Raw genomic sequence first — 20,738 nt, 5'->3', positions numbered from 1 at the left:
GCATATTTGACACTATGGATCAGGACCACTTTTTAAAAGGTTTTCCTTCATTCCCTGGTTTTCCATTGACACCCCTCTCCTTTGCTGGCTTGTCTTCCTAATTTACTCCAGGTAGACCCCATATGTCCAGGCTTTGTCCTACCAATTATTAGGTCCTTTGTCTCAACTGATTGTTTCTTCTCAAAATAACTGAGCTGACCACATTCTTTATCTTTTCTTTATTATTTCACCCACTTTCTGCCCAACTACATGGCCAGATCTTCAAATCATTTTTCTTCTAGAAAAGAACTGTGTGAGAAGGAAAGGACAAAAACTTCGCTTGCTTTTGGCTTGCTTCTGGAGTCGTAGGTGCTGGACCCTTGAGATTCAGCTCCTCCTCTCTCCTTTATGAGCCCTCCTGGCTTAGTATACTACTCACTTTTGACCACGCCTCCTGCCTCTGGGTCTTATCTTGACCCATTCTGGTTCATTCCCAACCACTCAGCATTTCTAACTTGGTTCCGATGCTGCTGCCGCTTGAGAACTTGCCCTTTCACTGCCTGGTAAGCTCCATTTTTGTGTTCTATAGCTAATATGACCAAAACTAAGAGCAACATCTTTATGCTCACCGTTTTTTGTGATCTGTGAAGCTAGACTTGAAACAGCTTTAGTATTGTTAACGTCATTTTACCTCCGTCATGGATTGCCTCCTGGGACAGATGATAAACCCTAGACAACAGAGTCTGGCTTCTCATGTTTTCCTTAAGGACTTAGTCAAGACTCATCTGGTCTTTAATCTGTTGGATGACACATAGCATTCTGTTTTGATACTTTTGTATATCAAAGGTAAAGATAAATCAACACAGTTCTCTTAATAAGGCAGAAGACAAAGTGCCATTAATTGTTGAAAGAAAACCATATTATATTAAAAAACAGCCCAAAATTATTGAGAAAAAATAATTTCCAGGTGGGAAATTAATACCCATATCTTAGCCATACACAGATAAATAATTGTTTTCCAGAGTCAAAATACTCTTATCAATATTTTTCAAACATATTTTTACCATGATCCACATTGTTAATATGCATACATACATACTATACATACAAACAAACAAGCACGAAATGCATATTCATGAAATCATTGAAGGGGTATCTTACCGCGACCCTCCTTACCCAGAAGGACTCAGGAGACACGGGCCCACGCAAGAGATTTTATTTGAAAGAGAAAGTGGCTGCCCCTGAGTCCTTCTGGGTAAGGAGGGTCACGGAGAGATACCCTTTCAATCATGAAAGAACACTTTCTCCCATCTCAGGTGGCACTGTCTGATAGTTTCCATCCTATTGTATTTTATTTCCTCCTATTCTTTTCTTTTTGGTATAATTAATCCACAATTGCATGAACAACATTGTGGTTACTAGACTCCCCCCATCAAGTCCCCACCACATACCCCATTACAGTCACTGTCCATCAGCATAGTAAGATGCTATAGAATTACTACTTGTCTCCTCTGTGTTGTACGGCCCTCCCCGTGCCCGCTCCACATTATGTCTCCTAATCATAATGTCCCTTTTTCCCCATTCCTTCTATTCTTTTTAATGCAAGTGGCAGTCTTTTAAAGCAGGGATTATCAACAGGAGGTGATTTTGTCCCTAGAGGGCATTTGTCAATGTCTGGAGACATTTTTGGTTGGGGGTTGGGGAGAATGCTACTGGCTTCTAGTAGGCAGATTCCAGGGGTGCTGCTCAATATTACAACACGAGGGGCAGCCCCACAACAAACGCCTCTCCAGCCTGAGATGTCAGTTGAGTTGAGCTTGGAAAACCCTGAAGCCTCTAAAGGGTTGTGACCACAGACCTAAAACACTTCTATTCTAGGGTTATCAAGAAGGGGCAAACATTGCCTATAATTACACACCAAGGTTATTTCAAAAAGAATGCTAAGAACAATTTTTGTCTTTATGGGGACCACACAAAGTAGATGCATTTCTCCTTATTATAGGGCTTGGTGCATTCTTTCTTCAAGTTTATGTCAACCTTTGAGACTTAGGTCTCTGAGGCCATTCAGGGCACTTTGAGGTTAGAGAGCTAATGAATGCTTCTCTCAGTGTCCATGAAAGCTGATTGAGCACCCAGGGCGATTAGCAGTGTTGGGTCAGAACTAATGAGCTTCGGGTGCCAGCAGCTGGCACTGGAACTTAGTGGGGCATTAAGACCCATCAGCACTCAACTTCTTTCTGACCTGCTTGGGCCTCTGTTACTTCAACACCCAATAGGGAGAAAAGTGCTGAAATGGCAGTCTATTCCCCATCAGGCTAATTACTTCTTTTCCCAAGATCAACACTGTATTTTTGAAAGGGCTGAGACATCTGAAAGCAGAGAACATCCTGCCTTCTGGGGCAGGGAAGCTAAGGCCATTTTTGTGCCCCTCAAAAGAAATAGGCGATTAGTAAAGACACTGGAGGCAGAACCCTAAGTGGAAGGACTTCTACTGTGGTTTGTAGACCAACCCCGCCAGGCAGCAGAAAGCTTGGAGGCATGGGTTTGGGAAAGGTGCCACCGCAGCCCCCTGCAGCTGTGTAGACAGAGAGCATGGCAGGGGACTAGGAATGTGTCACAGAATTACATGTAAATGTTAGAGAGTCTGAAAAAAAGCATAGGAAGTTGTTTTTGGTGGGAAGATTTGAGGTTTCCTAAGCAGGCTCTTATCAAACTCAGCCTACAGGGATGTGCTAGTTTTTCTATGAGTAAGCTACATATTTTATTTCTCCAAATGGAAATATTTTGCATATTCTTCAACATTCTCAGCTGTAATCAATATGGATTAGTTCTACAGACATATGCTGGTTGGGAAATATTTTAAAGGTTACTCTGGCCTGGGTAGGGTCCTAGAGTTTTGTTCTTATTTGACTTGTATAATGTTGGACAAATTATTTTACATCCTCCACCAGGCTTTTGTTCTACTTCAACATGTGGTTGGACTGGTATGACCTCTAAAGGTGTATTTCCCATTGAACATGCTATGCATTTAGGAGAATTGGATAATAATGGAACTGTCCAAAGTACAGCACATCCTCTATATCTCCACTCAAGCAGGCATAAGAAAATAAAAACATACTGGGGAAAGGGAAGTTAACAATAAGTCAAAACTTTTTGGTTCAAAGAGATATGGAGAGTGCCAATAGCAATAGCATATTACTCTTTGCTGATCCTTTAGCAGGTTTCTTCTTATTTTGAAGGCAGAAGTAAAAGGATGGTGGCAAATAACTAAATTATATTATATTTTTATAACAAGGGAACTTTGATTATTTCTATCAAATAGATAAAGAAACAGACACAGGGAAGTTAAGACACTTATGAGTCAAGTAGTTATTAGGAAATGGAACCAGATACTTCCAGTCCCCAAATGTAATCCATTGTCATGCTGTTTTCCCATATTACTACCTCTAAGTTCTGTGCTTCACACCAGGGGATGATCCTCTGATATTTTGGACTTCTGTAGCTATTTTAACTGCCTTGCAAGCAGTTAATAGTATTTACTGAAGCTAATGTGGGAGAAAAATCCAATCAAATTACTAGTAGTTTATCATTTCTTTCTCTTTTCTAGACTTGGTAAAGGTTACACCATAACCCTAACTTCTCTCCTACAGTTGGCATGAAAGACTGAAAATAACTGTGCACATCAATATCCAGTTATTTATTAAACATCTCACTTATTTTAATCATCTGAGAGCCCAAACTAGCTCAACCTCAAGGCACTTATGAGTTGATAAGGGACTTGGCTGATACTGTGGCTAAAAATAAACGCATCTTCACTGTCATCATCAGAGCCATGGTAAACAAGAGTATTTGCTCATTGGTGCAGCACTTTGCATAGCTTTAAGAGTTTCTCATCATGGCTTCTCCCATGTGTAGTAGATTTAATCATTATCTCAATTACCAGACTCCAGGAGGAGCCACTGCATCTTTACAAAAGAAAAATGGGCTAAAATAGAGGGTAAGTGGCTCATTCACTGATGTTCCAATTATCAGTGTTGCAGACAAGAACAAAGATTGACCATTCTAAGACTTTATCAAACACAGTCCATGTAGACTTCGGCTTAAGGCCACCAGCAGCTGCCAGGATTAGGACCTATTTTCTTACCTGCTCTACTTTGGCATTTTAAGAACAAGTTAAGGAAAGAAAATGAATCAAATCAGAAGTAGCAGTTCTATTTCTTAGAGAGTACAGACAAACAGTATTTGTAAATACAAGTTGACCAACAATTCCATTCTGTAGAGGTAACCACTCTAAGTAGCTTGGTGGACATCTGTCTAGATATTTGGTGAGTCTGTATTACATACAAATAGAGCATGTTAGTTATTTATGGCTGAAATAATGTTTCAAAATATTGCCACAAACCTCAGAGGCATACAGTTATTTGTTTGACAAGGCTGTAGGGTTCTGCTGGTCCAGGCATTTTTTATATTTCAGCCAGTCTTGTTTATGTGTCTGTGGTCAGCTATGGATCAACCTGACGGCTCTCCTGATCTTGTCTGGGTCTGCTCACATATATGGGGAAAGTAGCTGGCTGAAGGCTGACCTAGGGTGGTCTTTGCTGCGATAATCTGAGTAACTCAACTTTATTGCATTTGTCTTCTATCCTCCATAAGGCTCATGCAGACATGCCCCCACAGCGATGGCCAGGAACAAGAGCATGAGTGGAATATGTTTTCAAGCTGCGGCTTGAAATAACTAACGTCCATTGGCCAAAGCAAGTCACGTGGCTGAAGTCAATATCCAGGAATGGGAAAGTAGGTTCCAGTCATGATGAAAAGCTGCAAATCTATGGCAAAGGGCAAGGATAGAAAGAGTGATTAAGAATTGGAGGCATGAACACACTCAAGTCTACCAAGCACTGACACATTCTAAAACATAAGCAGTGGTTTTTTTTTATTGCTTGTGTTTTTAACACATGAGATTATATCCTATCATTTTATGACTTATACTGTATTGAAGACCTGAATTTGAAAGAGATGTAAGTCAATCTTTATAATATTGCAATACGTTCCATTATACAGATATAACCAAAGTTTTTAATCCAGACCCCTACTGATGGACATTTAAGGTGTTTCCTGTTTTCGAAGCTTTTTAAAGGAGGGCTTCAGTGGACACCTGCTTGCATGAATGTTTGTGTATACATACTGGTGTTTCTGTAAACTGAACCTGTCGACATAGGACTGTGGCATCCCTCATACTTTATCCTCCAGCAAGACTGAACCACTGGTAGTTCCCTGGACATGCCACAATCTCCCTCACTCCTCAAACTCCATTTTTCCTAGACTCCTCCTTCTTATCCCACTTGATTCTGAATTAACTACAGTGAAACCCATGATAAAGTGTATCTACATGTAACATGATTGGTTATTGGCTTCCAGCTTCTGTGTGAGCCTCATGCTACAGCATCTCAAGTTTACACTGCATGTAATCAAACTGTTTTGGGGCCACTATAGCCCTGCCCTCATCATGGCTCGGGCCTGCACCCAAGCACCACCGTATTTTCAAAGCTCTCTCTAAAGTACTCAGGCAGGTCAGGTACTCCTTTTCCATAATAACCCACTCCCACTATTGTAATTCTGCCACTGAAATGCATTGGCTGTTACATTCTTCTACCAAGATGTTAAGCTCTTTGAGAGTAGGGACGTTGTCTTTTCATCCTCATAGTTAGTTCCATTTTCTTAAGGTGCTTGGCCAAAATAAACACTCAGTAAATGTTTGCTAAATAAAAATCTTATGCCTAGGGTCAAGCTTAAAGGTAGCCAAATAATAATTCAATAAATATTTATTAATTCACTGATAAATATTTATTGAATATGTGCAGTGAATCAGATATGTTTGAGGTGAGAGGATGGGGAGAATGTGCATGTGCCTTATTGAAATAGAATGGTGTTTTTAGACAGTCTGGTGATATTTCAGACTTTTCCCTCCAAAAAAAGTGTATAAATGCTCATAGACCCATTTTTACCTCTGCTTACAGTGGGTTCACTATTTCCTGATACTCAGAATTGAAGCTTTGGTTAAGAACCTATGCCTTCAATCAACAAAAACATGGTCCTATGTCAGGCTTAGCTATACAGAGGACAGATTTTGGGGACTTGAGGTTAGACTGTCCATTATGACCCACCCATCATAGTCCTTCATTCTTATCTCATGTACAAGTGACCAGAACATGGATTCTGTCATAGTTTTGTCTTTATCTATATTTTTGTTATCTTGCTTTTCCCTAAAATATTTTAATTTTAGAGCCTCACATTATTTTAGGCTGCTGATAATAAGACATGTGTAAATGAAAAATCTACCATAAGTATGTCTCATGACACATTTGACATTACTTAGCCATAATTCTATGTAAACACATAAGTCTGTTTGATTTAGTGGAAGAAAGAAAGTTTCAAAATAAGCAAAAAAAAATCACTGGGTAAGAAATATGATTTCTGCATCTTAAAGAACATTTTAAGGTGTATCTAGATTAAATGAAGCATTAATATTCCTTTCAAAGTAGTAGCAAAAACAGAGACTGTTTAGGAGTCATATCAACAAGAAGTATGCACAACATGCCTAGAAAATACGTTCTGAGAATTTGCTCTAAGGCAAAGAGTTCTTAGATATGGTGCTAACAGCGTAATACACGGAAAAACACTCCAAATCCTGCATCCAACAAAGGACTTTGGAGTCCCTCATACTTTAATATATTATTAGACTGCTGGAGGATAGACTACATAAATAACTTCTGAAAAGTTCAACAGTAATAACCAACCCAGTTAAAAAAGGGGCAATTCCCATTAACAAACATTTCAACAAAGAGGCAATTAAGCAAATGAAAATAGCTTCACAATCATTAGCCATTAGAAAAATATAAATTAAAACCACTATGAGATACTACTATATATCCAATAGAAAGGCTAAAAAAAAATAATCCTGACAATAGCAACTGCTGATAGGGATTGGAGCAAATGGAACCCTCCTACCTCACTGTGGGAATGCAAGTGGCACTGCAACTATTTACAACTGTTTGGCAGCTTTACCTATAAAGTTGAACATATATTTATCAAATGACTCATAAATCCCACTCCCTGCTATTTAACCAAGAGAAAAACTTAACTCTTGCACACAAATCTGTACCATGTATTTATAGGAGTTCCATTCCTTGTCAAAAACTGGAACCAACCTGTGATACAATGAGTTATAAGAAATACATATTTGGTCATTCATATGACCAAAAATATATTTCCCAGGTATATTTGGTCTTCCTCCACAGTTCCTGAAGACACTGCAGATTCTTAAAGGTGAAACAGGTGTTTTGTCATGTTAACAGAGACTTTTGGACCCCCACACAAGGGCGGGGGCTGGAGGCTGAATCAGCTAATGGTCAATAATTTACTCAGTCATGACCATGCAATGAAGCCCTCACAAAACCCATGAGAAGAGCTCTCTCTGCCTGCTCTGCTCGGTTGGATCCTGCTTCTTGGTCAGAGAAAACTTCTGTGTTTGGGGAACCAGAACACCTCCATGTGCCACTGAGCCAGGCCTCAAGGTCCACGAAGATAGCAGCTCCTTTATTTGGGACTTTGCCTTTTGTATCTCTTCATCTGCCTATTAACTTATCTTTCACAGTATCCTTTATTAAACTGGTAAACCTAAATGTTTTCCTGAGTTCTGTGAGCCACTCTAGAAAAGTAATCGAACCTAAGAGGGGTCGTGGGAACCTCCAGTCTGTAGCCAGTAGGTCAGAAGCACAGGTAACTGCCTGGGCTTGTGACCAGCATCTGGAGTGGAGGGTGGAGGGCAGTCCTGTATGACGGAGCCCTTAACCTGAGAATCTGGTGCTGTCCTGGGCAGAGAGCATCAGAACTGAGTTGAGTTCTCAGACACCTGCTGGTGTTCAAGTATTGCTTGGTATAAGTATGTGTGGGAAGACCCCCTCCCACATACATATACACACTGGAATCAGGTCCAGGTACCTGAATGAAGTTACACTAATATTAGTTCTGTGTATAATATTGTTACTCTTATACATATACATAGGTAAGAAATATACCATAGCATTTGGTGTTGGAAGAGTGGGAATCACACAACCTAACTGTCCTCCAACATGTATGACTAAAGAAATCAGTACATGAACTCAATGGAGTACTACTCAGCAATGAAAAGGAGCAAACTATTGCTGTGTGCAACAGCTTGAAAGGATCTTAAAGATATAATGTAACTGAAATAAATCTGTGTCAAAGATTATATATTATATGATTCCATTTATATGATATTATCAAGGAGACAAAAATATAGTGATAGAGAACAGATCAATGTTTGTCAGGGGTTAAGGGTAAAGGGAAGGTAGGACTACTAAATAATGGCATGGTATTGGAGTCCTGGAACTGTTTTGTATTCTGATTGTGGTTGTGGTTACACAAATCTGGATACATGTTGCATTTCATGTAATTGTGTTCTAAAAAACTCAGTTTTAATATGTTAATTTAAATATAAATACAAGCTTTACTGAGGAATATAAAGGAAGATCTGTACAAACTAAAACCATATCATCTTCCTAGATTGACAGGTTCAAAAAAACATTATTTCTTCCCAAATCAGTTCTTACTTTTTTTATTTAAGAAAATTTTTTTATTGACTTATCATTGATATGCAATCTTACATTAGTTTCTAGTATACAACACAGACTTCAACAGTTACCCATAATATTAAATCCTCAACCCCACTAGTGCAGTTAATATCTGCCAACACTGGAAGATGTTACAGAATCACTGACTGTATTTTCCATGCTGTACTACTATCCCCATAACCAACAACCATTATGATTGAGACTTTTTGTGCCTTTTTATCCCACTCAACCTCTCTATTGACCCACTCCAACCCCTCCCCCATGGTAACCACCAGTCCCTTCTCAGTGTCCGTAAGTCTACTGCTGTTTTCTTCCTTCAGTTTTGCTTTGTATTATGTCCCAAAAATAAGTGAAATCATATGGTATTTGTCTTTGTCTGCCTGGCTTATTTCACTGAACATAATACCCTCTAGTTCCATCCGTGTTGTTGCAAATGGCAGGATTTCTTTTTTTATGACAGAATAATATTCCATTGTGTATGTCCCATATCTTCTTTATCCATTTATCTAAGGAAATCCCAGTGAAAGTGAGAAGAGAAAGAGGACTTGATGAACCTATTTTATAATTCTTCAGCCCATTTGGAGGAAAATGCGTTCGATAAAAAACATTCAAGAATAGATATAGACAGGCAGTTTCACAGATTTGAGACCTATCATAAAATTATGATAATTAAAATAGTGCTCTACTAGTGCCAAATTCAACACAGAACAGAATATAAAAAGTTAATAAGCAAAATGAAACTTTCATAGTAATTTAGTATATGAAGTAAGTGACATATCAGTATTGGATAAAAAGACAGTTATCTATCATTAAAAAACTATTCAGAATTCAACCTCAGTAATAATTTAAAATTAATTCCAAAATAAGTAAAATTAAAATCAAAGTTGGATATTTATTTAATATTAAATTAAGAAAGATCTTACCTAGAAAACATCTAAAGCAAAAGTCATAAAGAAAAAGTCTAACTGATTTAAAAACATTAAGAAAAACAAAAAGGACAGAGAAATGATAAGCCAGAATATTTTCTACATAAAAGAAAAGGTAAAAATATAATTAATATAAAGAAATGCTTAAATACTAAGAAAAAAGACAGCCAAGTAGAAATAACAGGCAAAAAAAAAAAAAAAATACATAACCAGGAAATGTGTTTAAAATCATATTCCTAATAAATGTCTGGATATAAATAAATGCTTGCTAGTTTAAAATGTAAGTATTAAAATATTTAAAAATCATTTCCCTATGTTTATTGGCAGTAATTGTGCAATATCACAATACACAATATTAATGAGTACATGAGAAAAAATACACCGAATATACTGATATAGGACTAAGATATTTAAAATAATATATTAAGTTTCAAAGACAACATTTACATTCCTTCATAGAAGGCAAATTTGCAATATGGTTCAACTACGTTTAAAATATACATGCTTTCCTTTCTACATCAAGAATATACACATGTGAATGAAAATGTCTAACTTTGATCACAACCTAGATATCCAACAATGAGGGATTCACTAAACAATTTGTCAATTCATTTAATGGAATATAGTACAGTCACTTAAAATGAAGTTGATATGTATTTAACACCAAGAATCATGTTTCCCATTTATTCCTAAGTGCAAAAGGCTATGTAGAATGGTGTATGTACAAAACAATCTCATTTTATCAATAAGTTATAAAGAGCTGCATAGAAGAGTGTGGATGGACATATTTTAAAATACTGCATCTGAGTGATGGGTTGATGATTTTAATTTTTAGAATTTTATGTTTCTCCATCTTTTCCAATTTCCCACAAGGAAATTTTTTACTTGGGCAATTTTTAAATTTCTTAAATATTTAATTTAAAAAGCCCTCCATTTGGAAGGCAATGATGTTCTCCACAGTCCCCCCCTTGAGCCTGTGATGTTTTGTTTTCCTTGCAGAAAGAAGAGGGACTCTTTCCTGTTCAGTCACACAGATGTGGCGAGAGCAACTCTGTGACATCTCCATGGCGGCAAGACCCCCTCATCCATGTGAATTGCTTCATTTGGAGAGTTCGATTCCTGAGGGCCCTCAGGCTTGATTTGGAACAGAGCCTCACCTGCCTGCCTTCTTCTTCTTCATAATGACTTCACTGAGCCCTGGTGCATTCTCCTCAGGCCCACCCTTAACCCTGTCAGGTCCCTGGGCAAGAGTACAAATGGAGGCCCCTTGTCCCATATGTCTAAACATTTAAAAAGTGATAAATCAAACTAATAAACTGTTAAATATAATATATTCTATTCTCCTTTTTTGATAGATATTCCTTCACAACAATAAAACAGAAAAATGTTTAAATTGATTGTTTTTATATGTCTGAACATTTTGGCAAAATACCAAAGATGACTAGATTTAATCATTATCACTCAGCTGGATATTCTGTTGATGGGGCAGCAATGTTTGGGTGAGTAATAAAATGAAGACATACACAAATCATGAGCTATTACACAGTTACCCAGCACAATTTGTTTTGCAAGCTTAATTTCAGCAATATACTAATTATGTTACAGTCAAAAGTTTTATATTCATTTTGCTCTATTGACAATAACGATCTAAAGCAGGGGTTGACAAATATTTTCTGAAAAGGTCAAGATAATAAATATTTTAGACTTTGTAGGCCGTATGGTCTCTGTCACAACTGTTTGAAAGCAGCTATAGACAATACACAGCAAACAGGCACGACTATGTTTCCATAAAACTTATAAAAATACATAGATTTGACTTGTGGACCACAGTTTGGTGACCCTTTACCTGAAATATTTTTAGACAGCAAATGTACAGATTTGGACATATCCTGATCTAGACTGTAAATTGAAGTAAACGTAAAAATGAGAATTGTTTTCTTATGTTTTTATATTTTTCTTCTAAAGTATTTCAAATTACCTATCAAAACCCAAAAACAAAACAAACATCATAACAAATATTATAACAAAATATCATAATATCAAAATAAATATAACAAAAACATAACAAATATTATAACAAATATCAGAATTTGAAATCAATATTAAAGTTGACTTTTTGTTAATTCTTAAAAATTATCCTTAAATCTAATGAAACACTTTCATGAAATCAGGACTACTCTCAACTGTAGCTTTCAATGTCCAACTAGTTGCCAGTGAAAAGAATTCAGTATCATGCTTCACCTGTTTCACTTAGACTTACGTATCTACAAGTTTTTCTGTGGCATCATTTGTTCAATAAAAGAAAATATCTCTCTACCTCCATGTGCACCTGTTGTGTGTACCATGCTAATGTATGAGTATCCCCAGGCCCAGGAATTGGAATAAGAAGCAAAAGAAAGAAATGAGCACTCAGTCATACTAGCAAGTGGTACTTTATATCGAGAAGCTGTTCCATGCTGTCTGATGAAGCACTTACTCAGTTTTGTATCTTTTCTCTCAGCTATTTCCCTCACTCGAGACTTCCCCAAGCTGAAAGCAATATTCATCTCCAATGTTGGCCACAACACAAACCCATGTATGGTTCCAGCATTCAGAGCTTTTGTTTTGAAGACACGGGAAGAGGTTTGGAGAAGCTTCTCCCTGGGACCCAAGCAGCGTTAGTCCTGAGAGTAGAACTGTAAGGTTGTTGTGAGGTCGCCCTGTGCCAGTGCTTGAATGACAGCTTCTTTAATAAACCTGCGTATGTGATATGTGGACTTGTTAAATTATGGGACTTTCAGCTGGGGCACTTCATATCTAAGGGCGCTGCGGAAACTGTCACCCATGTCCCTATCTGAGCAATGGTGTCGTCCTTCAGAGTGGCATGCTTTACAGCTACGCTGACGGACTGTGTTACACGGACCCTCCTTGACAGCTTTCCTGGGATTTGTTTTGTCTGCATGCCTCACTGCATGATGATGTCATTATTTTGGAGGTTTGTTTTATATTCTGAGTGAGATTATTTTAGAATTTCTGTTAGTGAGACAGAATGTGTATCATTTCTGCTGTTTAGAAAGAATATCCAGGCAGTCCCATCCCCAGACCATGCAAAATCATACATAGCTTCATGTCACATTTTCTGTATTAATCTTAAAAGACATATTGAAGTAGCACCTACTCTGTGTCCAGAACTTAACAAATGAAAGAAAAAAAAAATCAAGGATACCAAAACAAATTTTAAAAACCCCTTTGCCAAAATACAGCAAAGGACCTTTCTAAAATTTCAGGTTTTACCTCAGCATGTCTGTCTCTCAGCTTCTCCACTCTCGTTAGGTTGTTGATTTCCAGGCCGGGAAAGCACGCTTCTTATCTGCAACAGCACATATGCAAAGACCTGATAAGTCCCGGCTATGAGGGCCCACGAGCTGATAGGATAGCACAGCCCTCACACTGACCATTTATAAAACTCCTGTCAGGACCGAAGAAGAGCACGCATGGGAGGTTTGTGGTGGAAGTCACTGCACGCTGGTGCCTCCCCTTGGCCCGAGCCCTGCCCACTTGGATTAGAAATTCCATCTTCCCCTTCTAGATCGTTGATCTTAACAACATAGTTAAAAGGACCAGATGGAATGAAGAAAAAACAATTCTTCTCCCTTAATGGGGCTTTCTTGCTTCAGAAGCCCTACAAGGGAATTTCCCCTTCATGGATGCACTTGGTGTTTCAGGGATTTGAAAATTCTGGGTGGCTGAGCCCTGGGCGTATTATAATTCTAGAATAAGGGAAGAATGTTATGTCCAAGAAAGAACCGTGAGCCAAGGGCAGAAGCCCAGAATCTACGCCAAGCTCTGGGTCCATTTGGCTGCAGGATTTCTCAGCCCTGAAGGGGCTGCCTTTAGGGGATTTCTAGGATTTCTCCCTGTTCCAACATTCAGTGGTGCTTAGAGCACAGTCCTCCTGCTTTCCCTTCTCCACGCACATTCTTCTCTTGTTCTCTCCTGCCTTCTTGATCTCTTCAGAACCTCTCTGTCTCTGTCATCACCAAGTGTCTATCTCTCCCTCCCTCCCTCCCTCTGTTTCTCTTTTTCACACACAGACACACAGACACACACACACATTCACACTTCTAAGGGTTTGTAAATATTCATCCGGCTTTAGATCCTGACTCATTTAATTATAGTTTGTCTCTGCTATTTAGAGTCAGCCTTTATAACTCGATTTAGAATCATTCTTTAAGGTGTATTTCTCTTCTGATTTTAGATGCCGTCTGTTCCTTACACCCTGACTCCTTCACTCTGGAGCTTTGTATTTTACACTGTTGTTCAATGGAAAAGAAACTTCAAGTTTGTTTTTCTCAAATTTACTGAGATGCTACACTTTTTTGAATCTTTGCATATCTGAAAATGCTCTCTTGATACTATTTTAAATGGAATAAAACTGAACTCAGTATAAAGGTGCTTTTCTCTTTAATCTTTTATGACCTTTGGACTTTCAGAAATAATGCCAACCCACCCCTCTCCCAACTTCATTTGTCAGCACCCTAGTTACTGTGTTATTTTGCTTGCCTTTTCCATATGAGTGCATATGAAATACATTCTTTATTCTCAAACTCTAAAAATGTTGCTAATATATTTTCCAAGTGTGGATCTTTACCAGGACCAGAACCAGTAGTACACAGGATGTAAATTTGAGGAGATGCTTACCTGCAGGGTAGTACAAGGGTCGAGTTCTGCAAACAAAGATAGAAGAACTACTGTCATTAGTTAGCTTGATGCATAAAGAATGTCTTCTGTCCAGAGATACCTGCTGTGGGGAGGCATAACATGTTCTTACCTCTTCCCTGGTGGTTCCTTAGGCCCTGATTATCCTATGGATTCTGACATTATTTTTAGGCTGTCTGTGAATTTTAGTTTTTTAATGTTGTTGGGGTTTTTCTCCTGGATATTCTTTGATATTTTGATAGGACATTGGGAGAAACATCAGTTCCCAAGAGCCAGACACTGTTTTAAATAAGAGTTTGGGATAATGTGTACAGGGTAAGAAATGATATTTTAAATCTCAGGAGTATATGAGTTCCCCAATGAAGTAAACTTAGAAGGAAAAGAGCGGAGGGTAAAGCAGTGAGCCTTGTAAGATCTTGGTCTGTTTTTGCATTTCCTGAGAGTCACTGAATGAGATCCTGTGTGGGAATGCTTGGGGCACTCCACAGCCCTCCACAGACTTGACGGACTATTGCTTGAAATTTACGTTCCCAGAAAACTCTTGCCCCATCCCTGTCAATACTGTTCTCCTCTCTGACCTGGATACCATTGCATTTTTTGCCCTTTCATAAGGTTCCTCCAATTTATCAAGCAAGAACCCTGGCCTTTTCTCTCCTCCCCCAGCACTCCCAGGAGCGTTACGCTGCTTTCTTGAAGCAAGCATTTAGTCTTTGTCATAAAGCCTGGTGTGAGTAAGGGCCATCTCTTTCTCTTTCTTTATACGGTGGTTCAGAGTTTTAGGATTCTGCTCTCAACAGCCCTGGGAAGCGTACCAGCCCTTAAGTTTGAGGCTTGACGTACCTTGACAACGGACGGTTTGCTTATTAGGATTGTACGTCCACATGCAGTCAGTGTGGGAGCAGGTTCGAAAACATGTCTTCCTCTCCCACAGAAGCCAACTCAAAACAATGAAAGGGAGTTTTCTTTCTAGCCAGATTTATTTATGCCTCAAAGTGAATTACCTTTACATTACAGCTCAGGGACTTTCTCTTGCAGCATTTCCTTCTCTTACTGAAGAAAGTCTTTGAAAAACATGCCTCATCTTTTAATTGCTTGCAAGGTTCCAGGCACAATGATTTGCACTCTGAGGTGAATAGGGAAGTGGTACATTTAACTCTCATATGTTTTGACAGAACATAAAAGACGGCCAATGACATCATCACAAAGAGTTCTGCTCATGTTGCCTGGGGGTCTGGGAAGGTTGTTAGGACCCATGCTTCAAGCTGAAGAGACCTGGATTTTCATTCTGTCCCTTTCACACACAACTGTGTGTTTTTGGACATGTCACATTACCTCTCTGAGCCTATTTCCTCATCTGGGAAATTACGCTGATAATGCTAGTCTTCCACTTTGGTTGTGAGATATATGAAAGAATCCATCAGATCCTGGCCTGTGGTAAATGCTTAATAAACGTTCGTTTGCCTTTGTCTTCATCGTGTTCTTCCTGAGACACCTGAACTTGAATTATTCCTTATCCACAAACTTCATCTTCTCACAGTCACACCTTATTTTGGTGTTCCCAGCACAGAGGAAGTGTGGGACAAAGATGGGTCTCCTTAGTCACGGCTTTAAAAAAAGAACTGTACAGCAAAAAAGAAAAATAGGTAAAAGGCTTCAGCAGCCCTTATCCATTTGTATGGAACTTACTATATATATGTATATATACACACGTATAAATAAAATGAACTCGGACTTCCTGGTCTTTCTGCTGCTTCCAAGTGCTAGGGAAGCGCTAAGTGAGCCTTCGTTTGAAGTAACCTCAGTGCTTTCCCTCCGCACCCATTTTATTTGAGTTGTGGTCTTTCAGACCTCATTGATTTCGATATCAATTCTGTTGATGCAGAATCGCCCTGCCTAATGATTCACACAAATCTTTTGATTTGATTGGCAGAGTCACACTTCACAGCAGAGCAGCGTGAGGCTTTGCAGAGCTTTGAAATCGACAAATTCACAATAAACTAAAGTCCTGCACCTACAGGAAATCTTGGAGGTGGACCGCCTTAGAGATGTGCGGACAGTAGTCTTACTCTGCTTAGTGATTCACTCAAGATCAGAGAGCTTATTGAGAAAAGAATCAAAAGACTGAGTCCACATTCCCATTCCCAGTTTTGAGTTTCCTACAGCTCTGTGGTGACCTTTCTGTGCACTGTTTTAGAATAGAGCCATAGTGTTTTGTCTTCATCAGCATTCTTAGGCAGAAACCCTAACTGTTTAACATTAGCCTCAACTCTACAATTTTTCCCTTTTTTAGGGGAGCCTACTTCTTTCTTCAAACTGACTGTTGTGCCCTTTTGGGGGGAGGGGGTAAAATTTCTATCATTTTCCATCTGCAAGATTTGGGATCTTCTTTGAAAACTTCTACTTTGTTCAAACATCGGCTACCTTGCTTCATCATTTTTCCTGCTTAATCTTTTGTTGTCACAGCTCCTTTCTTTCCCACTACCAGCCCCCTAACCCAGGTCTTTAGCTCCAAGCCTGGATTGTATTAGAAGAGCCTCGCAAAGTATTAAGCTACCTCCACAATTTTCTTGCTCCGTTCAAACAGGCACATGGCCTCAGACTTTATTCATTAACCACAGACATGAGTCATGCCATCATCTTTTCAGTCTCATTCCATACAACTCCCCTGGTGCATGTGGGCACATTCCTTCAGCTGTATCCAATTCAGCATTTGAATCTCAGGATCCTCACCACTACCCTCTGGTTAACTTCCTCATGTTCTCTTGTTCTCCATGTATCGACTTTGCTCCACCCAAGCCATCTTGTGCATATTCTTCTCCTATCTCTTTTGTCTGCTGACTTTCCTCATCCAGTGCTATAGGCATTACTTGGCACGAGGTATCAGGAGGACCATCCATCACCTGCCGCACGCCGACTACGGGAACTTGCAAATGCTGCTCAGCCTCTTGGAATCTCCGCTTCCTCATCAGAAAAACTGGGGAATGTTATACCTATGTTTTCTCTCCTATTACTAAAAGATTAAATGAGGAAGCAATTGCTAAAATGTTTGCAAGCAACATGTTCTTCAAATACCTCTGTAACCTGGGTCCACACTCTAGAAACACATCCATTACAATACCATGGACTCTGCTGGGGCATAGGCTATGCAGCCCCTCTGCTGATGGGCAAGAAGGAAGGGGTCACTGAGAGCAACGCTGGTTCCTAAGTAGGGAAGCCCATCTCCTTTTCCTTTGTGATCAAAATTGCCATCAGTTTTCAGTAAACATTGGAGATGTAGTTGGTTTAACAAATGCCCTACTTTTGAAATGAATTTTTTTGAGAATTATGGAAATTTGTCTATTTTTTTATAAGTTTTGAAAACTTTTTATTAAAACATAAAGATATTCAGAGGACATAAATCCCATATCACAGAATGAGATATTTCCATCTCTCCAGAAGTCCCCTATGCCCCCCTTCCAGTCACTGATTACCCCAAGAGTAACCACTATCCTGACATCTAACACTATAAGTGAATTCTGTCTGTCTTTGAACTTTTTATAAGAGAAATAATATATGCATTTCATGACTGGCTGTGTTTGTTAACATTGTGTTTGTGAGATTCACTCACAGGTTTTGTCGTTTATGCCAACTCTATAGTATTTCATATACATATATATATACACATGATAGACATATACGCCATACATATATATGTTTATATCAATAAAAATATATGTAAACACACATATATACATATAGATATATATCCTGTTTTTGCTGCATGTTTGGGTAGCTTATGTTTTGGGCTATCATGGTTAACTATGATAACATTTGTGAACATGTCTTTTGGCGAATGTTTGTATGATTTCTATAGAGTATATTTGTGGGAGTGAAATCACTGAGCCATAGCTTATGTACATGCTCAGCTTTGGTGGATACTGCCAAACAGCTTTCTGAAGTCATGATGTCAATTTGTATCCAGACCAACAGAGAGTCAGTTGTCCCATATCCTTGCTCGCACTCTGAATTCTCTGCACTCCTAGCCATTCAGGTGGACCTATAGAATGGTGTTTTGATTTGCATCCCCTTGATAACTGATGAAGCTTAGTGCTTTTTCATACATTTAGTGACAATCTGGTACTGTTTTTTGTATGTAATGACTATTCGAGTATTGTACCCATTTTTCTTTCATGCTGTCTGGTTTTTCTTTTTTACACTCATTGATTTAAAGGAACTCTATATATTATGGATACAAATTTTTGTCAGATATATATATTTAAAATATTTTCTGTTTTAAGGCTTGCCTTTTTACTTTTCTAATGGTATCATTTGAGGAATAGGAATTCCTTCTGTTAATATAATCCAATTATCATTCTTTTCTTTGCAGTTATTCGTTTAAGAAACCTGAGAAATATCTGCCCCTCTCAGAATCATTAAGATACTCTCCTAGGCTTCTTTCCAAAACTTTTATTATTTTAGATTCACATTTATACGTGCAAGCCATCTGGAGTTGATTCTGGTAAAATACGTGGTAAGAGATATATGTGGTAAGAGATAAAATATATGGTGAGAGATCAAGATTTATTTTTATACATGAGTAACCATTGACCAATCACTCTTCATGAAACATACAATGGAGAAGGGTAATTTCTTTCAAGAAAGAAGTCCCCACAGAGACGGCCAGTGGTAGTTCCAGTGGGAGGGCAGGGGAAGCAAGAAGACAAGATGAGGGCAGTGGGAATTCAGGGGCAATGGGCCAAATGGTAAGAAGGCCAAGGCACAGGAGATGAGTTCCTTTAATACACTTTCCTGAATGTGTTATATGCACAATGAATATGTATTGTTGAGTGCCATCAAGGACTCCCTCTGGGTAGTGCCCTGCCTGTGGGTTCATAGCTGGCCGAGGTGGTGTAGACAGTGCTAAAGCAGTGTCCACTTTCTCCCAGGGGAGGCCTTATCTCGAGGACTGTTGTGGGTTGGGGGCACTGTCCTGGAGGCAGTAGGAAAGGTTTCTGGGTCATCTTAGTAGTCCTAGAATAAACTACTCACTTGACTTAGGGTTTGAGTAAAAAAGAACACACAATTTAGCAGGTTGATCGTGGCTCCTGATTGGCTATTTCCTACTCCATAGACTATGTAGAAATCTGCTCAAATAACTTCAGGCCCATAGAAACTTATCCCAGAGTGAATGATCAGATCCAAAATGAAATAAATCCAGGACATCAAAGTAGCACAAGGTCATGGATAACATGGAAGTCTTACCAAAGAGCTGCATTCTTGGTATAACTGTACCACATGGCATGGGAGGACATGGACCCCCTTAAAAACTGAGCTCATCTCTCTCACTATAAAACAAGCCAGTCCTTCCAAAAAGATTGGCTTTGCCAGTTCATGGCTTTCAAATCAGACATCCTCACTGTCTGAATATCATACATATGGGGCCTCACATGGATAGGTGTGTGGGTGTTTCAGGAAAAGGTGAGAGATTCTGTAATCTTCTCTGGACCCTTGTGATCTGGGCTGGATGGGGTGCTCCTGGCAGAGGAGAATTCCCAACACCAGGCATCGGTTTCTTAAGAACAGTTCTTGGTATACTTGCCATAGTAATGACACTCTGTTTACAGTCTAGATTTTCCAAACCCTTGGCTTGGTTTTTCTGGTGAAGTGAGTAAACTGAGAATAGAAAAGTTTAAATGACTCACTTTTCGTCACCCAGCCAGCAGTGGACAGACACAGACCACAAACTTCATTTTCTAATTTCAGACAGCGCCATGGAATCTCATAAATTATCATATTTCCTTTGGTCTAGCAAGAGCAAAGCAAAACCACAACCTCCTTCCAGTAGCTTGTGCTAATGTTTAACCATCTGAAAAGCCAAAAAGACTCCTTTGTCTAGTTAAATTCCATTGATGGAATTGAAGCCCATGTCTTCTGGTGAGTTCTCTTTTTAATAAATTATGGTGAAATAACATACAGCTTACCATCTTAACCATTACTAAATGCACAGTTCAGTAGTGTCCAGTGCCTTACACTGTGAATAAGTACTCTCCAGAGCCCTTGTCATCTCACACAATGGTACAGAAAATTCTGTACCATTGAACAGCTCCCTGTTGCTCCTCTCCCAACCCCTACAAGAACCATCCTACTTTCTGTCTTTATAAATTTAACTGTTCTAGGTCCCACATGTAAGTGGAATCACACAATATATGTCCCTCTGTGGCTGGCTTATTTTATGCAGCATGTCTTCAAGGTTCATCCATGAGCAGCAGGTGTCAGAATTCCCTCCTTTTTAAGCCTGAGTAGTATTCCATTGTATGCCTAGCCCATCCATTCATCCATCCATGGACATTTGAGATGCTTTCACCTTCTGGCTATTGTGAATTTCATTACATTCTTTGGGGAGAAAGAGCAAATATGTGCGCCCACCTCATAATCATCCTTAATTGTTTATGAAATCCTTTCTTATCCTTGCTCTAGTCAGGAGAAAACAAATAAGCTTCTC

General features: G+C 38.9%; 1 long non-coding RNA gene across 1 annotated transcript in view; it reads left to right on the top strand.

Annotated features, from left to right (window-relative positions):
* Positions 1-11,141, top strand: part of LOC118969139 (uncharacterized) — a 66,173-nt gene extending 55,032 nt beyond the window's left edge. Inside the window, exon 5 of the long non-coding RNA XR_012133286.1 lies at positions 10,559-11,141. This is a non-coding gene — a long non-coding RNA (uncharacterized lncRNA). The remainder of the gene's footprint in view (positions 1-10,558) is intronic.
* Positions 11,142-20,738: the final 9,597 nt, after the last annotated feature.

The sequence above is a fragment of the Manis javanica genome, chromosome 7 (assembly GCF_040802235.1).
Source record: "Manis javanica isolate MJ-LG chromosome 7, MJ_LKY, whole genome shotgun sequence".
NCBI classification, from domain to species: Eukaryota; Metazoa; Chordata; class Mammalia; order Pholidota; family Manidae; genus Manis; species Manis javanica.
This window is presented reverse-complemented; position numbering and strand designations above follow the sequence as displayed.